We start from the raw sequence: 15,957 nt of genomic DNA, 5'->3' as shown, positions 1-15,957 counted from the left end.
AGTTGTACTACCTATGAAATTCGTTCCCATGTAGTACAGGGGCAGTAATAGTTGCTCTAAAAGGGGGTGTTGGGTATTACAGGGATGAGAACCACTGAGAAAGTTAACTGTACATTGTATTTGAGGTTGACTTGAGAAGTCTGTAAGATCACACTTACAGGTGTCTCTCGATGAGATAAAAGTCCATGTGCAAAAAGCATTATCAGGGGACAGCTCCCCTACTGGACTGCCCTTTCATCAAAATAATTGGGGAGCGGGAAGGGTAAGCTGTGACAAAGCGAGAGAGTGGCATGGACATATATACACTATCAAACGTAAAATAGATAGCTAGTGGGAAGCAGCCGCATAGCACAGGGAGATCAGCTCGGTGCTTTGTGACCACCTAGAGGGGTGGGATGGGGGGGTGGGATAGGGAGGGTGGTAGGGAGGGAGACGCAAGAGGGAAGAGATATGGGAACATATGTAAATGTATAACTGATTCACTTTGTTATAAAGCAGAAACTAACACACCATTGTAAAGCAATTATACTCCAATAAAGATGTAAAAAAAATAAATAAAAAATAATTGCATCTCAAAGGTTAAAGCCGTTTGGGTTTTTTTCCATTGACATTTATTTGCATGTGATACTACTTTTGATTTCAAGGGCACTTTCTATATCAAAATGTATGATTCTAGTCATGCTCACTCACTCCTTCCCCAGGTGTGGGTGCTGGGCCCTGCGCTGGGAACTGCTGAATGGGCAGACAAACCTGTCCTCATAGGGCTGATGGGGGTGACAAGAATCAAACATGAAACTCAGATTCAAGGAGATGAACATTACCTAGGCATGTAAGGTGTTATGGGAGTACAAGGCGCTGACCTTATTTAGGACTCAGAAAACCCTCGCTGAAGAGCTGACGTTTATGCTGAGAGCAGGAGGAAGACGGGACAGTGTTTGAAGCACCATAAATATCACATGCAAAAATCTGGAGATGAAAGAGGGTGGTACTTTGGTGCAAACACACAGACCCTTGGAATTTCCCCTGTGGAAGCAGAGATTTCTCCCCAAACACGGTCATCAAGGATCTTACTCTAAGAAAGAATGTTAACTGTGAAAAGCTTTAAAAAATTTTTTAATAATTTTTTTGAAGCATAGTTGACCTACAACACTTATATCAGTTTCAGGTGCACAATATGGTGATTCGATATTTCTATATGTTACAAAATGGTCAGCACAATAAGTCTAGTTACCACCTGTCACCGTACAAAGATATTCCAATATTATACTATGTTCCCCATGCTGTACATTTCATCTCCATGACTCATTTATTTTGTAACCAAAATTTTGTACCTCTGAATCTCCCACACCTATTTCACTCATTTTTTAAAAATTCGACCAATATGAATTTTTCACAAAGTCTGGTTGGTGAATTCATTTTTTTTGTCATTGTTTCCCTAATAATGGGAGAGAATCTGAATTCAAGACATTTCTAAAAAGATTATTAAAACTAAAGGCGTGTGATCATTTTTAAAAAAAACTAGAAAAGAGACAGAAAGCAACATGCCCATTTTTCAGGCAGGAAGCAGTCTCATCCACCCTCCAACTACCCCTAGTAGAGGCTCCCAAAAGCAGATGTCACATGTTTATCCGGCCATCTGGACAGGTCTTCTTCCTCCTCTTCCCTGGAGAAAAGGTTGACAAGCCTCCAAAGGGGAGGTAGAAGAGAAAGACACCTACCAGAAATACAGAATCAAAGGGCTAAGGACAACTGAGACTTCTTTCAAAAGCAGCAGAGACAAGAAGCAAACAGCGATGTCAGGAAAAGGATGAAAGCCAAAAAGAAAGTGGTAATAACACCGCCAGAGCACCATATGGCACTTAGATGGTATGCATTTCATCTGAAATGTTGATATTTGCTTTCTTGTTAGTTTTGGTGCCAACTCTGTTACCGTCCTTGATAAAATTCATTTTGAAAAAAATCACACGGAAGCTTCTGTGCCCTATCCTTAAAATCATACATAAATTCCTTTGCTTTTTTTTTTTTTAACTGCATGCTCTAGAATCCTGTTTCTAATTGTTCAAACTAAAGTGCAAAGCATTGATCAATCAGAAGGGAATGTCCTGGTGACTGATGCGAGATGCCCGTCGCATTCATTGGTGCCTATTCAGCAGTGAGACGGAAGCGAGGGGAGGGGGGTAATGTGGACGGGGAGACAGCCAAATATTAATAATAATAATCTGACATGAGCCCTTCAACCATTCCCCAGGCTCAGGTAGAAATATTGATGATGTTTTCTACAGTAAAATTCATTTCTGCCAAGGAATGGAAAAAAACTAACCCAAGGAACATTGTTCAGTCTAAGTGGAGCCATGGTGGCAGGAACGCAGTATCTAAACACCAGCACAGCAAAACCCGTCTTCCAGGGGCGGGTCCCTCATTGATATTTGAGGAGCCATTTATCTTTGGGGAGGAAAGCGTTGGAAGTCTTTGATGCTTTATAAAAAATATGTACAGGTCTGTGTGTTCAAGACCTAGTAAGAGCACATGCAAGCTGAGAGGCAACCAGCATGCAGCTAAAATAAATTCTTTTTCATTCTTCGATTTTCCTTTCACCAGCATCTATCTACGTGGTGGAATATCATGGACATGTCTGCGTAAGCAGTTGCAGTCAGTGAAATGCAGTCAAGGATGAAATGTACAACCTCCCCGCTTGCTCAGATGGAACAGCAGACCTGATTTCTTCCTTTGCTGAATCATGGCCAGTGCATCTTTTCCTCCCGAGGCAATGACTGACGACTGGAGCTCTATCCCAGGCCCACGGCCTCCTGCCCATTGGATTCCCTCTGTCTGTTACTGCCCTTTTGCCTCCATTTCTCCAGCCCCACCCACCTCCACATCCATTCCAGGAAGGGTAGCACTGAAACCTGCATCAGTAAGCATCTCTTCTTCAGTCGGGTTTGTTGGAGGGGGATGCATAGCCTACACTCCCTGGGTGTGTGAAAAGGAATCTGGTTCATTTCTCTTTCCTCTCCAACAAATTCACCATCGATACTTATTTACTGAATGCCTCTAAAGCACTTAGCACTGAGCAGGTACCAGAGGGGTACAGAAAAAGAAAGGCAGAGTATCCCTTAGCTTCAAAGCCCTTATGTTTTACTTAAAGGGAACAATCCATTAGCTACCCAGAACAGGTCCATCATTGAAAAAGTGTGTGACGTCAAATACACAAGCTAGAATTCACAAGTTCCTCCCCTGGGCTCCCTAAGCTAACGATGTGCTTGTCATAACAATGAATAACATTTATTGAGTGCTAACTGGATGCCAGGCATTGCTCTCATGCATCAACTAAGTGCCCAAAGAGGTAGCTACTATCTTTATCCCCATTTTTCAAGTAAGGAAACTGAGGCACAGCCTGGGGTCACGTGGCTGGTGATCAGGACTTACACACTGAGGCCATGTGACTTCTGAGGCTGCCTGCCCCAACCCTGGTCTCACTTTGGACACTGGTCTTCATACATGTCTGTTTTCTCCTTGGAAGAAGGGACTGTCTTTGATTATGGCCATGCCCCCACCCTGTTGAGAACACAAAAGGTGTTATTTGATAACTATGTATGAAGTCGACCTGGGGAGAGGTATAAAGGAGCAACCCGAATGGGGAGCTGGGGAGTGAATCATTATGAGGTGAAGAAAGGATTTCAAAGCAGCAGCAAGGCCAGGTGGAAACCAGGCGTCAACAGCATGTGAGGCCCAGGTTGGCCTGGTGGTGAGCCACCCTCCCTCCTAGCAGCACTGGTGCATGGCCAGAGTTGAGGAAGCAGAGTGGGAATAAGCACAGGGACACAGCTGGAGGTGAGAGCGGAGGAGGGGAGAGGGTTTAAGAGGGAGGCAGGGCCCAAAGCAGAGCCTCTCCACTTTGCCCCCCATGGAAGAATGACAGCCTTGGAGCAGCCCAGATTTCAGAGGACAATCAGGTAGCGAGTTACCAAATGTTGTCTTTGTGGCCTATAAAAGTTGAAGAAAAAAAAGAAAAGAAAAGAACAAGTGCCGGTGAGGATGTGGAGAAATTGGAACCCTTGGGCATTGCTGGTGGGAATGTAAAATAGTGCAGTTTCTCAAAAAATAAAACACAGCATTCCCATATGATCCAGCAATCCCATTTCTGGGTATATACCCAAAGGAATTGATACAGGGACTTGAACAGATACTTGTACATCCATGTTCATGCAGCATTATGCACATTTGCCAAAAGGTAAAGCAACCCAAGTGTCCATCGAGAGACAGATGAATAGATAAACAAAATGTGGTCTATATATATACAGTGGAACACATCAGCCTTAAAAGGAAGGAAAGGCTGACACATGCCACAACATGCATGAATCCTTAAAGACATTACGTTAAGTGAAAGAGACCAGTCAGGAAAGGAGAAGTACTGTATGAGTCCATTTATATGAGTATCTTGAGCAGCCAAATTCAGAGAGACACAAAGTAGGATAGAGGTTGCCATGGGCTGGGAGGTTGGAGGGAATGAGGAGTTACTATTTAATGGGCAGAGGGTTTTGGTCTGGGAAGGTGAAAAAGTTGTAGAGATGGATGGTGGTGATGGCTGCACAGCAGTGTGAAGGTGCTTAATGCCACTGAGCTGTATGCTTAAAAATGGGTAACATGGTAAATGTTATGTTATGTGTATTTTACCCCAATAGAACAAAATAGACCTAAAGAAAAAGCTGAAGCAGGCTCTAAAGTATCCAGAAAATTCCTGGGGACACCTTAAATGAAGAGACCCTTACTGAAACAGTGACTATGGCCAGGACCAAAATGTTCATTCCCTGGAAACAGCGCTGATTTGAAAAGCCAGGGTTGCTCTGTACTTCTGTACTCAACTTTTCTGAGTATGGGAATCCCTTTTGAACATTTAAAAAAAAATTCTCGGGTTTCCCTGGTGGTGCAGGAGTTGAGAGTCCTCCTGCCGATGCAGGGGACATGGGTTCGTGCCCCGGTCTGGGAAGATCCCACATGCCGTGGAGCGGCTGGGCCCATGAGCCATGGCTGCTGGGCCTGCGCGTCCGGGGCCTGTGCTCCACAAGGGGAGAGGCCACAACAGTGAGAGGCCCGCGTACCGAAAAAAAAAAAAAATCCTCCATCCCCACACAATAATAGGACATTTGGTACCCATTGATTGTGCAAACCCATAAAGAAAATAAAAGCTACTATGAATCCAGGAATCATATTATTAAATGAACTTAAGTGAATTATTGATGACTACCCCTCTACGTACATTTGGGAAAGGGTAGTAAGTATATAAAGGAGAGGTGATTTCTTCTATCTACCAGTGATGCTTGATGCACAAAATGATGCTCTAGTCCTTTAAAATTGCAGCTCAGGCCCCTGGGGACCCACCACCCACAGGGTGAGAACCACAGCTCTATCCTAACAAGAGACTAAAACTCAGCAGTAAACTTCCAAGATATAGTGCAAAACCATTAAGTCAAAAATGCTATGAGGCACAAATGCAGCACTCCTCAGAAAATAAAAAACAAAGCATTTTCTCCCCCAAAATACAAAGTGTAATTCCTCTAACAGGAATGCACGTTTCCTAGGCTCGATCAGTTTGGGCAGCCCTTCCTTACTCAAAGTCATCAGTGTGCTCTGCAGTGTGACCATACCATGCCTACCATGCTGTCACCCCCAAGGGAGCGGTCTCTTTGGGGTGAAAGTTCAGAACACCAGCACACCTCTCAGTAATGATGTATTCTAAACACTTCCCCTTTCCTAAAACAAAAAGTTCTAAAGCAACTTGGAATTTATCAATGACCACTGACATACCAGTCATAGACCACATACCCTGCTCCAGGATGGGCAGACTCAACGGTTCAACAATGGCATCTCTCAATTTTTAGGAACCTAATTTGTCGGAAGATACACTAGAGTTTTTTTTACTCGCTTGGCTCACAGAAGTAGCATGAGGCTAAGTGTAAAAGAAAAAAGGTTTTTTTAATATGTAATGTTTAATGTTTAATATGTTATGTAATGTTTAATATGTAATAAAAATGTAATATAAAAAAGGTAGAGAGTTCTATAAAAGGGTAAAGGATTATTATTCTATTGTATGAGTGTCCTCCAAAGGACCCAAACTATCCTGTGAAAACTGGTGATGAAAGGTGAACATGGGAAATCATCCACCTATTAAGCTGGTTTTATGATACTAATAAAAATGTGAGTACTAATAAAATTCTTGGATTAAATTCATAACTCATAGGTACCTGGAAGTTTTCAAAACAGCTTACCATACATACTAAGGCATCACTGGACTTTCAGTAGTTCCAAAATGCAAAGATATAAAATGTTTTCATCAACCAATCCCCTGGGATTCTAGGAAGTGACCATCTCTTCCATGGGCAAGACCTGGCAGGTAAGGAATACCCATATAAACGTTCCAGAGACCTTCCTCATTTGGATGGCAGTTTAGGAAGAGCTTCTTCCACCACTTTCCCTGAGGTTAGGACTGAGTGAAATCCCCAGTGGGAATTAAAATCTTGATGTTGAGGCCCTCAAACTCCAGGTTCTCAAAACTGTTGAGGCAATCTGATGAATCCAGAAAAAGAAGAATGCTTTTGGAAGACAAGACCAGCCACCTCGGCTCACCAAGAAGCTTGGCTTAGAGCTGTGTGTTCCTCTTATTGTCAACACCGAATGGGTTGTACACAGTGGAGAAATGAACAGTAGAGTGGAGAACACAGTCTGCCTGGCAACCCGCCTCGCAGAGGTGGGCCCAAACCAGTCAGCCATCGAGACAGTACAATAAGCCCACCTTCACATTAATCACACAGCAGACACGAGCAAGCGGGCATTTATTTAAGTCCTAGGTTAATCTCCAGGAGAAGAGAACGCTAAGAAAAAGATGTTTGCCAATGAGGAGCCAGATTAAGGAGCTAGAGCAGGTGCAGAGAGAAGAATCCGAGGCCATGGTCCAATTCAAAGTATCCATAGATGAGATAAAGCTGGGAAACTAAAAGGCTTTGAGAGCAGATAAAGACAGGGCCAATATTGGCTTTTTTCTCAACTGTCCATCTTTGTCTGTCCTCAGGTCTTACTAAACCTTTCACGAAAGACTCTACTGAACCATCAGATGCTATCCCTACCTTACAAGAGAAAGAAGGAAGGAAGGATAGTAGATAAACTAAGTCTGTGCATGCACATTGGGATGGGGCAATCTCGTTTGGAATCTCTGCTGTCACTTATGGGCTGGGTGACCTTGGAGAGTTCACAGAACCAGTCCAAGCTTTCCAATCTCATAAAACTAGGAAGGCAAGAATGGTCCTTTGAGAGGGTTGTTGTACAGCTTACTCTAGGAAGCCCACAACCCAGTGTCTGGCATATAGTAAATCCTCAAACAGATGAGCAACTTATCTCCAGACTTCCATACTGAGTCCCAGAATACTCAGTCTGCCTCAACCAAAACCCACTAGACAAATGACAACTCCAAGTCTCCCTACAAAAATCCCTATATACAGAAGTTTATAAGTGAGTGTCCATCCTAAAGTAACAATCAGATTCCCAGAAGTTACCTGTGATCAAAGTTGGTCAGAAAGAAAACAAAAAAGAGTCTCTGTTCAAGCTACCTTAAAACTATTTAAATGGTAAAAGCTATCCAGGCAGTATTTTAAGTAGTTATATTTTAGGCAGATTTGATAGCCTGTTTATAGGAAACAGTGAAGATGCATTTTAAAGGCCATTAAAACCTCCCATGGTGAGCTTCCCTGGTGGCACAGTGGTTAAGAATCTGCCTGCCGATGCAGGGGACACGGGTTCAAGCCCTGGTCCGGGAAGATCCCACATGCCGCGGAGCAACTAATCCCATGTGCCACAACTACTGAGCCTTGCTCCAGAGCCTGCGAGCCACAACTACTGAAACCCGCGCACCACAACTACTGGAGCCCGCACGCCTACAGCCTGTGCTCTGCAACAAGAGAAGCCACCGCAAGGAGAAGCCTGCGCACCATGACAAAGAGTAGCCCCCGCTCACTGCCAACTAGAGAAAGCCCGCGAGCGACAAGGAAGACCCAAGTCAGCCAAAAATAAATAAATAAAATAAATTTATAAAAAAACAAACAAACAGAAACCTCCCATGGTGATCCCAGATGGCAACAGGAAACACCAAAGGGACACTGGCCAGTTATCAAAGATAGACAAGAAAGAGGAAGAATCATATATTAGATTAGTCCCCAGTGGGCCAGCTAGAGAGAGTGCTGAGATGGTATGCCTGCTGAAGAGTAGCGGAACAAATTATCTTTGTGTATATCATCAGAATCAAGTCCCCAGGCACGTTCCCTTATTGGTGAGAAATGATCTTATTCCCAGAGTATAAAATTTCTAAAGCCCTCTTCAAGGACCATCTGAGAGAAGAGAATTCCGAGTGGGAACGGCACTGGCATTGAAGAACTGGACAGGACCGTGGATGGAGACACCAGAGCTTGTGTGGAAGATTCAGCCAGGGAACCAGGGCCCGCCCCTTGGGACCTGTAGGGGCAATTGATCCCTTAAATCCCAGCAGAGTCATGGTTCTTACCTGGATGATTTTGCCCTCAAGGGGATATTTAGTCACGTCTGGAGATATTTTTGGCTGTCATACCAGAAGCACTGATGACACTGGCATCTAGTGAATAGAGGCCAGGGAAGCTGCTAAACTTCCTACAATGCACAGGACAGGTCCCATGACAATTATCCAGCCCAAAATGTCCATAGAGCTGAGGCTGAGCAAGCCTGCATCAGAGGAAGGGAGAAACGAAGGACCATCATGGACAAAGTGTGTCACGGCTGTGTTTAAGAGATGCTGTGTAGTCTGTTTTGTGGATGTCACTTATATAGTTTGTCCCAAGTGCACATCTGGGACAATATTCTTAAATGAACTCAGCTGTTCTGAACCTGGTTGAGAAAGCTTTAAAAATATTTGCCTTCTGTGCATTTAAAAACAACTACCTCGCACCCCCTTCTAGCCCCTTAGGGGAAGTAAGAAAGCAGTTGTTCACATTAAAAACCAGGGTCTTCTCTCTGATCAAAATAAACTCACAATATTCATGGAACGTTAGTCCTACTGGGTTATTTCTCAGGCATGTTTAATACGGTACGCACTAGTGGGGGCATGTCATAGAGGCAGAAAGACACACGTACACACACATAAACACACGCAGAACCTCGGGCGCTCTCAGCCCACCATCTGGCCCTCCCCGGCCCCCCGCTATTTAGGCAAGATGCTGGTGTGCATAACTAGTACCCCAACGAACTTTTCCACTAATACTAGGAATTGGAAATTGTAGTTGAACCCACAGAGCTGAGAATAATACCCAGTTTCCAAAACAAGGGCTTTTATCTTCTTGACATAATAATAATTTTGTTATCCCCATTGCTGCTGGGGACTAGTTCAAAGACACGCTGCAGAAACAAATCTCCTGCCAAGGGTGTTCTTCAAATCTTTCTTTGACTCAGGCCAGGCACATGGCAGAGGACTCCAGGAGCCCTAGGCTTTCTCCACCAGCCCCTTCCTGCAATCCAAAGTGATCAATTAGCCCACTAATTGAACATCATTACCAGACTGAGATTGTCATCACCCTGCTGTAAGCATTTGGTGGGTTCTAAAGTCCCCAGGTTATCACAGCACTGATAAGCCTAGGGTAACATGTTACTATTTGTCAGCTACACCCAGGCTCCTTTCGTTCCAAAGGCAAATACACATTTCTGCTGTATCCTTGGGAGGGAGGCCAAAGAAGAAAAAAAGTGTCCCTTGGTTTTAAAGATAATATCAGAAAGCCTGCTGATCAGCCAGATAAAAAAAGGCAGCTGCTTCCTACCAGAGGCCAAAGTCCAGCTCAGAGCAAGAAAATGGGATCCAGTCCAAAATCTGACCAGGTTTTCCTACAGTATCCTATCAAGTGACAGTCGGCCCAGCCCAGCAAAAGAGCCAGCCCACAGCAGGGGAAGAAGAGGCTGCCCACTTCCAAAATCTGCTTTGGGGGCTTCCCTGGTGGCACAGTGTTTAAGAGTCCGCATGCCAATGCAGGGGTATGGGTTCAAGCCCTGGTCCGGGAAGATCCCACGTGCCGCGGAGCAACTAAGCCTATGTGCCACAACTACTGAGCCTGCGTTCTAGAGCCCATGAGCCACAACTACTGAACCCGTGTGCCACAACTACTGAAGCCCGTGTGCCTAGAGCCCGTGCTCTGCAACAAGAGAAGCCACTGCAGTGAGAAGCCTGCGCACCACAACGAAGAGTAGTCTCTGCTCGCCGCAGCTAGAGAAAGCCCCTGTATAGCAACAAAGACCCAACAGAGCTAAAAATGAATAAATAAAATAAACAAATTAAAAAAAAATCTGCTTTGGAACCTAAGTAGTCCCTGCTCAATCCCAAGTAATTATCCTTCCTTGCTAACTGCCCAGATTTCCTGCTGGAAATCTAGGAAGAATTTATTTTTACTTTATATAAATACTTATAAATTATCCCAAGTCCAGGCTCACTCACTCCACTCACTGTGTGGTTTTAGGCAAGTCACAACAAATCAGGGGCTCCATTTTTGTTGGATGCTATATGAGTTTCACTGGAGATGTGTTCCCCAGAGTGATCCATGGGCCACCTGTATCTAAATTCCAGGGATGCTTGTCACCCTAGAGCGGAGCCAACAGGTAGTCCCAGGGAATCTGCACATGACATTACTAGTACTCGCCTATTTTCCCATCCCCTCCCCTTCCTGGAGATCCAACAATGCATTCCAGGCCCTCTTTGCAGTTGGATAGAGCAGTGTGACTTGTTCAGGTCAGTGGGTTGGGACTGGAGGCCAAAGCTCTGAAGAGCCATGCCATGCCTGGCTCTCTTCCCCTAAAAAACCCTAAAGTCTGGAGAATTGCCCAGGCAGCAGCAGACCTGGGGGAGGGGGGTGAGTAAGCTGGTGGTTTGTTAGGTATCGTATAAGTTAGCCTCTCCTCAGACAAGGATCCCAAAGGCCACCGAATTTATTGATACGTAAGGGGGAGAGAGGGTGGCATCACTGTAAGTGGTCCGTGTGGCTAGCAGTTGACTGACACCCATAGCAGATGCTGTCATTTGCTTACCCCAACTTCTCCTTTGCTCCCAGAATTCTAACTTTGCTCATCACAGCCAGAGATGAAACATGAGTCCTCTGTGCCTTGGGGTTCTGAAACTTTAGCAGGCATCAGAATCACCTGGAAAACTTGGCAGACACAGATTGCTGGGCCCCAACTTCTCTAAGAATTCCCATGTCTAACAAGTTCCCAGAGGATGCTACTGCTGCTGCTGGTCCAGGGACCACATGTTCAGAACCAATGGTCTAAATCAATCCACCCCATTCTCCTTTGTCAATTACTCGCTTCCCTAAGCTCCCTTGCAGGTAGGAATGGTCATGCGACCTACATCTGGTCAATGAGACAGAAGAGGAAGTCTGCAGGGAAAATTTGGGGCAAGATTTTTCTCCCATAAAAGGAGTGCTTTTTGTCTTACCTTAAATGTGGTTGAGTAATCAGAGAAAGTCAAATACTATATGATATCACTTATATGTGGAATCTAAAAACTACAATAAACTAGTGAATATAACAAAAAAGAAGCAGACTCACAGATATAGACAACAAATTAGTGGTTACCAGTGGGAAGAGGGAGGGGGAGGGGGGATTAAGAGGTACAAACTATCATGTATAAAATGAATAAGCTACAAGGATATATTGTACAATACAGGGAATATAGCCAATATTTTATTTTAACTATAAATGGAGTATAACCTTTAAAAATTGTGAATCACTGTATTGTACACTATATTGTAACCTACAGTATTGTGTATCAACTATACCTCAATATAAATAAATAATTTTTTTAAATGTGGTTGAGTGAAAACATGCTATTTGGTCCTGAGGCAGCCATCTTGCAAACAAGGTGGTCACAATCCTGAGGACGCAAAGCTAACGTGCCAAGGACAGTAGAGCAGAAAGAGAACAAACCTAGGTATACGCGTGTGATATTGTGATTGAGAACAAGAAATATGTATTTGGTCTTGGTCTTTCCTGGCACAGGGCTCCTAAAACCCTTGGAATTTCCTGTGATGAGAGCCATAAAGTTTCTTTTGTTATGTTAATGAGGTAGCTTTGGGATCACCTAAAGATGGGGGTTGGTTACCAGTGAAACCAACCAGGAATAGAGGGTTGGAACTTTCAGACCCACCCCATCCCACCTCCAACCCCCAATTTCCCAGGAGAGGAGAGGGGCTGGAAGTTGACTTAACCACCAATGGCCAACGATTGAATCAATGACGCCTATGTGATGAAACCTCCATAAAAACTCAAAAAGGAGGAGATTCAGAGAGCTTCCAGGTTGGTGAACCATAACAATCCACATGCCACCATGCCAGGCCCCAAATGCCCTGGGGACAGAAGCTCCATGGTTTTTGGACCTCTCCCTGTGTATCTCTTCATCTCACTTTTGATTCATATCTTTAAATATCCTTTGTGATAAACCAGTAATCTAGTGAATAAGCTGCTTTCCTGAGTTCTGTAAGCCACTCTCACAAATTAATTGAACCCAAGGAAGGAAGATGCTGTGGGAACCTCTGATTTTTAGCCATTCATCAGAAGCATGGGTAACAAGCTGAACTTGCAATTGGTATCTAAAGTGGAGGGCAGGCTTGTAGGACTGAGCCCTTAACCTGTGGGATCTGATGCTAATTCCAGACAGATAGTGTCAGAATTGAATTGAACTGTAGGACACCCAGTTGGTGCCAGAGAATTACTTGGTGGTGTGCGGAAAAATCCACACATTGGAATAGGCACCAGAATCCTTAACTTGTCACTGGGAAACTGATGCACCAAACCTGCAACAATCTTCCTCTAGCCTTCTTACTATGTGAGATAAGTAAGTGTCAAATTCTTAATCCACTGTAAATTGATGTTGGGGGCAATGTCCATTTTCATGTTCCACATAGAAGGACTCCAGCTAGAGTAACACTCCATATCTCTACCTCCGCTGCTCAGCCAGACAGTGGCTCACCACCCAGTGGACTCAGCATAAGGGACTGAGCTCCCTTGGCTCAGCCTCTTTCATCTCTTGTTTGAAACCATCCGCTGCAGAGAGCTGCACTGTTTTGCTCTCTATGATGTAGTAAGGTCAGTGGAGCAGACCCTGCCCTCACTGAGGAGGCCTGTGCTACCAACAACCAAGATGGAGTGGGAGGCAGATTTTCTAAAATGACCAGAGAAGATGTCCCACCCTAATCTCTAGAACCTGTGATATGATGAGCGATTACTCCCATGACTCTGTTATGTTATAGGGCACAGTTCATGTAAAGTTAGGGAGATTGTCCAAGTGGGTCTGATCTAATCACATGAGCCCTTAAAAGCATAATGCTTTCTCCAGCTGATGGGAGAGTGCAAAGGGGAAGTCATAGAGATAGAAGAAGGGTTCCATGCTGGTTTTGAAGATGGAGGCCAAGGAATGCAGGCAACCTCAAAGGTAAGAATGGCCCCCACCTGACAACCAGCAAGGAAACAGGACTCTCAGTCCTACAACCACAGGGAACTATTCTTTGCCAAGACCTGAATGAGTGTGGAAGCAGATTCTTCCCCAGATCCAGAGCCCAACCAAGCCTGCCCAGACGTCTCACCTACACAACTATGACATAATAAACGAGTGTTGCTTTAAGCATCCTCATTTGTACTAATTTGTTACACAGCAATAGAAAACTAATACAGCAGGGAAATTCTTCTAATTCAGGGTGAAAATGGTTAGTAAGTCCTTTTGGCATCAAAGCTAAAGCTACATTCTCTGATGAGCTTATCAGCAATAAAGCTGACCTTTTAATCTCCATCTGACTCCTGTGTCTATTTCTCAATTAATTCTGAACTCCAGAGGGGAAAAAAGAGTTTTCATTTATTCACCCCATAAAAACCCCAACAGTCGGGTATTCAGGAATGCTTTTGGCATTTCTATATAATACGATAAGTCTCCACAATTTTTAAAATGAGGCTCAGACCTGGAATGGGATAGAAGAAACCAAATCATATCATCTCAGAATACAGGCACCTAGATTTTATATTCTATCTTTACTCCACTAAAAATCCTCTCCTTCCTAGAGCTGAGAGAAAACACAGCAGATGAATGGAAAGGCTTAATCAGTGAGCAGGTAAATAAATAAATAAACCTTCCTCATGGGAACTAAAACTTCACAACCCCAAGCTTTGTTGGTTTGTACAATTTTCAGTTCTCAAATAATCACCGAAGGGTAATGGGCCTTTTAGATGTAGTTTAAATGAAAAGCAAAAAGCTTTGAGATTTTCCACCAAAACTGCATGCAGCAAGCAAACTGCTGCAGAATCAGTTGTTTGTAGTTTCAGGAAGTGCACCCATGTCCTCCTGGAACTCAGACACCCCTTCCACAGCCCCCTCCAAATGTTCTGCAAACGCATACATCGTGTGCTGCCAATTCGGTAATATACTGCCACTCCTTCCTAAAAGACTCCCAGTCTTTGATGGCACTGCAAGCACCTGAGTGGGCCATCAGCATAAAAATGAAACGTGAGGGGCTTCCCTGGTGGTCCAGTGGCAAAGAATCCGCCTTGCAATGCAGGGGACACCCTTTCGATCCCTGGTCGGGGAACTAAGATCCCACATGCCACGGGGTAACTAAGCCCATGCGCCACACCCAGAGAGCCCTCGTGCTGCAAACTACAGAGTGCACGTGCTCTTGGAACCCATGGCACAACTAGAGAGAAGCCCGTACACCACAAGGAAGAGCCCGCACACCGCAACAAAAGATCCCGCGTGCCTCAACGAAGATCCCACGTGCCTCAACGAAGACCTGACGCAGCCAAAAATAAATTAAATAAATAAATCTTAAAAAAAAAAAAGAAACGAGATTTTGAAGGCTCTGTCCCAGAGTCCTGTGAATGATCCATTTGAGAGGCATCTTTAAGGGGAAGAACAGTCCTCTGTACTTGCAGTCCGAAATTCGAATGGGAACTAAGTCCCCAGTTTCGGTAGCAGATGTCATTAAATGATTGCAACCTCTTCCCTCATTTAGAATACAGTAACCAAATTTTATTTTTGCTAAAGGGGGATTTCAAAAGCTTGTAGTCCGATCCTTTCTTTCTACAAATAAACTCAGATCTAGAGAAGCTATATAAAAATAGAAATGCTAGATCAGTCATTTCTCCATTTGACTCCTGTTCTTCTGAGTGTTTAATCCACCAGATTTTTCTCTAAATCAGAAGCCAAGAGGCCATGGCTAAAAAGGTACCTCTGAGAAGTTCAAAACTGCTCTTGGAGACAAGGTTGCCACATCTGGCTTAGGGAGACGAGCATCTGAGAAGCACAGAAGCTGAGCACTGATGGTTTCCATGGTGACCACGGGGCCCAGGTGCATGTTCTAATGAGGCCAGCCAGCATTTTGGGGCAAAGACTGTAGAACATTCCAGGAAAACCCCCATGTCACCGAGCGACTCGTGAAATTTGAATGGGTGGCTAGCCTGCCAACAAGTGCTTCTTTCAGGAGACAGACACACAGCAGCACCGAACTCTGTGTCTGGCCCTGTACCAAGCCCTTTTCCACACATTATTTCATTTAATCATCACCCAGACCTTAAATTCAAAGTCCATCCCATTTTGCCGATGAGTAAACTGAAGCAGCTCACCCAAGATCACTGACCTTATAGAAGGTGGCTCTAAGCCAGCTCTAGTGCCTTATTCCTCCACTCAACTGTACAAGAATTTCTGAAACTGGTAGCTCTCGAGGGGAGAGCTACCTTGCATTCTTCTAAAGAGAAGTTTGTGTCATGATTTCTTGTCTCAGAGGGGAAAACAAGCGCAGCCTTAGAACTTACCACTGACCTATCTTTGCCCATCATTGCCAGATTCTGAAAAAGATCTCAAATTATCATTTTCAAATATGAAGTCATCATAAGAAATAGTTCCCTGAAGAAGGTTTGAAA

General features: G+C 44.2%; 1 protein-coding gene across 1 annotated transcript in view; it reads right to left on the bottom strand.

The window, feature by feature from the left end:
* Nucleotides 1-15,957, bottom strand: part of KCNK10 (potassium two pore domain channel subfamily K member 10) — a 145,963-nt gene that overhangs the window by 26,824 nt on the left and 103,182 nt on the right. The gene's annotated exons all lie outside the window — the stretch shown is intronic.

Source organism: Mesoplodon densirostris, chromosome 4 (assembly GCF_025265405.1).
Source record: "Mesoplodon densirostris isolate mMesDen1 chromosome 4, mMesDen1 primary haplotype, whole genome shotgun sequence".
Lineage (NCBI taxonomy): Eukaryota > Metazoa > Chordata > Mammalia > Artiodactyla > Ziphiidae > Mesoplodon > Mesoplodon densirostris.
Note: the sequence above shows the minus strand (reverse complement) of the source record. Positions and strands in the feature narration are given on the sequence as shown.